A 5,596-nucleotide genomic window follows, 5' to 3' on the forward strand; every position below is an offset into this window, starting at 1 on the left:
CAATTTCTGTAATACATATATTACCAGAAAACATCAATGCTGTACACTGTTGGAAAGCAATAATGAAAGTTTTGTTATTTACACCACCTGTCCTCGTCTGTTGTTATTTTTTGTATATTCTCCCATATATATACACATACATACATGAATAAACCATAACCTCCCCAAAAATTGTGCATGTGTTTTGAGTATTAAAAAACATGGTAGTGCTGCATCATGACAATAATTCTAATTGCTAAAATTGTTAAGGGAATCAGGAATAATGACCGACATTTGGTAACACTTGCCAGTTGCCAAGTCAGCAAAAAACGTAGAATTGTTTTGTTCAAAGACTATAAAATGCCACTTTTAGAGGTTTTAGCCATTGGACTGTGATCATGTAAGGGCTTTTCTTTCAGTGTTCTAGTTGATCATAACAGACCCCCCCCCCTTTTTTTTATCAATGTCTACTTACCAAATTACTAAGTTATGTATTTGAAATAAAGTTTCAAACTTATTGGATTATTCAGATAAATGTAAATATGGAAAAATACATACACACACACACATGCAAACGATGTACTTCTACTCTGTATCCATCTATTAAATTCCTCTTTGAAGGTATTGGCCAATGCAAGGCTACAGTTGAAAATTCTTGCTCGAGGTATCACACAATGTATTCAAACTGGAACCCCTGTGGTTGTGAAGCAACTGCCTTATCCAAACAGCCGTACCTGTGAGGATGTTTGCCTATTGCAGCTAATATTTCTTGAATGTTTTGATAACTATTGCCAATAGCTAGGTAGCTAGGTGAACAAAGAGATGTAGACATGAGAGTTCTGTCCAGAGATTCTATAAAATGCCTGCGGTAGATTTCAACTATAGATCTTAGCTGATGATACTCTAATACTTTATCTACTTAACTCGATCACTTTCAGTATTGAATTGGAATTCTCTTACATAAGAACTGATGATAAATAGATGCAGATAACTTTTTTTTTTTATATTTGTTTGTGTGTCTGTGGAAATATATCTGATAACACAGTTCTTCGGCTTTATTCTTAGTTTCATTACAATTTTCCTGTAACCACTTCCATTTATCTGAAAGAACATTAAACTATATAGTTAAAAGGTTAAAATATAAACTCAAGTGGCTTGGGAAATGTTTAAAAGCACTGTATGTTTTTCAGGTTTAAATTGAAAACCTCTCTGTCAATGTATTGTTAGAATCTCCCTTAGTGAATGCCGGTACTGAGATAATTTCTTGGCTAATCGAGTCCACCAGTCTAGTTTATAAATTTCTCAGCTGAATTTGTTTTCAATTACTGTATTTGATGGCATATAAGACACACTATTTTTCCCCACAAAAAAATATGCCTTAAAACATCCTATATGCGAAGTTGATCCTGTATGTAAAGGTTGTCCCAATATTTATATGCCGCCATAAGGTGGTGAACTGGCAGAATTGTTAGCACATTGGGCAAAATATTTGGCACTATATCATCTGGTTTTACATCATGAGTTCAAATTTCACCTAGGTTGACTTTGGATTTCATGCTTTTGGGGGTCAATAAAATAAGTACCAGTTGAGTACTGGGGTTGATTTGACTTACCCCCTCCCTAAATTTGCTAGCCTTGTGCCAAAATTTGAAACCACTATTATATGCTTTAATGCATGATAATTTTTTTTCCCCTGAATATTCACTGAAATGTCTTTAAAAAAAGATGAAAATTATAATTCATCATTAGAATAATAATAATAATAATAATAATCATCATCATCATCCCTATCATCATCATCATTGTCATCCCTATCAAGTAACTACTTGAAGTTACTTAATAGTGATGCATTATTTAAGAAATACTTAAAGCATTATTTCACAAATACAGTTAATTAATTTCTAATTGGAGTAAAAAAAAAAGAAGAAGAAAAAAGAGTAATTTTATTAACAAGATGTATTATGGATATTATATTGTAAGCTATAAATCATTTTCATTAGCATTGCTGATCTCCAAATTTGTGAAGCAGACTTAAACATTATTTTTGCATTCATGTTTCTCTTTATTTATTCCTTCATTTATTAGTATTTTTTCTTCTCTGCGTCTCATGAAACTGGGTTAATGTTCCTAGACATTAGCCAGATTTTTGGTACTCAACAAACTGAGGAGATCTGAAGATATTTGTGTAATGTAATTTGTAAGGCCACTTGAAAACTAGAAAACACTACAAGTATTCTAAGTGGTGGAAATGACTTATTATTGTTCTCAAAGACTTAGCGGTTGTAGCTGGTTTTTCGTTAATCATTTATTTAATTTGTGTTGCTGGCATCTCAGAAATTTAAGCAGCAAAAATTAAAAATTACAAATATTCTCTTCTAATTACAAATATTATTTATTTTTTTTTGTCCTTTTATAAAAGGAATTTGTTTTGGAATTTTAATTTTGTTTAATTTTGCATTCATTCAATCAATTTATTTATTTCTCACCACTTACTGCAGACTTTGTTTATAGGACATTGTTTTTGAATATCATTATCAATTTACTTTTAGAAAATACTTTTTTTTTTTTTTGTACGAGTGCTTACAAACGTTCATGTATTTCTTTTCACCACAAAACATGGCTTTTAAATCTCTCCACTCAACCACTACAGTATTCTTTTAACCTATCTTAACATCAACTTCAGTACAATAAAAACCCCCACTAATAACACAAAATAAAATCTTTACTTCACAAGATTAAAACTAACAGTTCTACCCTACAAATCATAACGCACCACACTATGTACATAGAAACAACACCAAAGAACAACCACTTCATATCATACATCACTTCTTAATGATGTTACCCACTCCACATATATACAATAATGCTTCTTGTCTTTCACCTATTCTCCCCTCACCTCTTCCTTCATCCCACTACTATTGTTGTCATAATTTTAGTGTCTTTGTTTTCATTCTATGCTAATGTTTTCAATTGGTCTGCTGCACAGAACATTGTCAACGGTTTTGGTCTTTCATCGTCTCCTCTGTGAAGACCATTATGCTAAGATCTGATTTTACTACTACTTGTAATTTCCAGTCTTCATCATCTATGGCAGTGGATTTCAACCACATTTTGTCCTTGAACCCTTTTGATTTCTATTTTACTCAGGTGGATCCCAATAGCCATTCAATATTTAAAAAATATTTTAGGAGTGGCTGTGTGGAAAGTAGCTTGCTTACCAACCACATGGTTCCGGGTTCAGTCCCACTGTGTGGCACCTTGAGCAAGTCTCTTCTACTATAGCCTCGGGCCGACCAAAGCCTTGTGAGTGGATTTGGTAGACGGAAACTGAAAGAAGCCCGTCGTGTATATATATATATATATATATATATATATATATGTGTGTGTGTGTATGTGCGTGTTTGTGTGTCTGTGTTTGTCCCCCCCAACATCGCTTGACAACCGATGCTGGTGTGTTTATGTCCCCGTAACTTAGCGGTTCGGCAAAAAGTGACCGATAGAATAAGTACTAGGCTTCCAAAGAATAAGTCCTGGGGTCGATTTGCTTGACTAAAAGCGGTGCTCCAGCATGGCCGCAGTCAAATGACTGAAACAAGTAAAAGAGTAAAAGAGAATCAGAATTGTATAAAAAAATTGTTACAATATTTTGTGCATTGTGGAAGTGTAATCAATTTAATACACATAATTTTTGACAACAAGATCTTATATGGATCCTCAAAGGTCATGTGGACCCTGGTTGAGAACCACTGATCTATGATTAGCCTCTACTAACAATGTATATTACTTTTTCATCTAACACTCATCATCCATTAGCATCATGAGGTCTGTGCTAATAAGCTTCTTATAACAAAATGATACACCATAATTGATTCCTATTGATTCAGTGATGTTCTTGGGAATTAATCTTTTAAGTAAACATGTTTTGTTTCTATCCTTTAAACATTGTTAATTTGCTATTTTCGTCTAAGATTTTCCAGGCACAAGCATAACTGTGTGTAGTTGAGATGTTTGCTTCCCAGCCAAATGGGCAACAGTTTTGACAACTATGGCCCTGGGCAGGCTAAAGCTTTGTTAGTGGATTTGGTAGATGGATGGTTGTCATATATATATATATTGGAGCAGAATAAAACAGTAAATTTGTGAAACTTTTTATTATGCTTATGTGCATGTGTGCACTTGGCTCTTCACATTCCTCAGGCCATTGGTTCTATGAAAAGGTAGATGAGATGACCACCATCATTCTTCAGTGAAATCACAGCGAATGGTGGCTAGGATTCCTTCTATCACAGATTGGTCTATCCTATTTTATTTTAGTGATGGGGAGAAAATCTCCTTGTTTATATATGTGTGTGTGTGTGTGTATATATATATATATATATATATATATATATATATATATATATATATATATATATATATATATATATAAACAGGCTTGTCCAAAAGTCAACTGACAGTAAATCAAAACCATTTAATTCCAAGAATTATTTATGTTTACCAACTGAATGAATTTAATAAAAGCATCTAAATATGAAACCTCATAAAAATTTATAAATATCACAAGTTGTCAAGACAGGGAAACATAAACACACACACTCACACATACATATGTATGCACGCGCACACACACACACACACACACACGTCTTTCAGTTTCTGTCTACCAAATTCACTTCCAAGGCTCTTGTTGGCCTCGGGCTATAGTAGAAGACACATTGCTCTAGATATCACGCAGTGGGACTGAACCTGAAACCATGTGGTCAAGAAACAAACGTCTTCACCATACCGCTATGACTGTGCCTATATGACCAAACCTGGGTTGAATACAGTTTCTGTCTACCAAATTCGTTCATAAGACATTGGTTGGCCCAAGATATTTTGCTCAAGGTACTGCTCAATAAGGCTGAATTCAAAACCTCATAGTTATGAAATAAACTTCTTTACCACAAATCTATACTTTTGTAGGTCATAATAAAAACAAGCTATCAAGAAGGTTGGAGAGGGTTTTAGTCTAGCTTAATATTTTATTACAGTGACCCAAGGGTTCTCATATTTTTAGCAGTATATAATGAAACTTGAACCTCTGAAACACTATAATGTAACGAGTGTGCTTTTTAATTAAAATAACGTAAATGTAGTTTTAAGTGAGACGTGATTATTACTAGCTACTCGACATTTAATACTAGTTTGGAAAGAAAGATTTGGGTGGCAATTTTCTGAAGTGCCATTATCTGGTATGAGATCATCGTGAGAATAGAAATAGACCAAGAAGGTGTGATGTAGATAAAATAGAATGATTTCCTCAAGAATTCTCTTTGAGAACTGAATGAGGCAAGACCTATATTTAGGTTTAAAAGTGTAATTTCGGGAAATGGCTATAAATACTCATGAGAAATACTTGAGACAACCAAATACAGAATTGTTGAATGAATTAATTTGGAGATGACTACTTAATGGCAAATATTGTGTGGCTGCTTTTTTTTTTTTTTTATAATCTTTATTTTACTCCCCCCCTCCTTTTTTTTAATGGTCATTTTATATATTGCAGCATCAACTTACTATTTCTATCTTTTGTAGTTTTTGTATCAGTGAAAGATTCTGTTTTTTTTCTTTT

The 5,596-nt window shown here is 33.2% G+C and overlaps 1 protein-coding gene across 1 annotated transcript in view; it reads left to right on the forward strand.

The window, feature by feature from the left end:
* The window catches only part of LOC106881821 (nonsense-mediated mRNA decay factor SMG5), a 109,646-nt gene that overhangs the window by 66,646 nt on the left and 37,404 nt on the right, over positions 1 to 5,596 (forward strand). The window lies entirely within an intron of this gene.

The sequence above is a fragment of the Octopus bimaculoides genome, chromosome 6 (assembly GCF_001194135.2).
Source record: "Octopus bimaculoides isolate UCB-OBI-ISO-001 chromosome 6, ASM119413v2, whole genome shotgun sequence".
Lineage (NCBI taxonomy): Eukaryota > Metazoa > Mollusca > Cephalopoda > Octopoda > Octopodidae > Octopus > Octopus bimaculoides.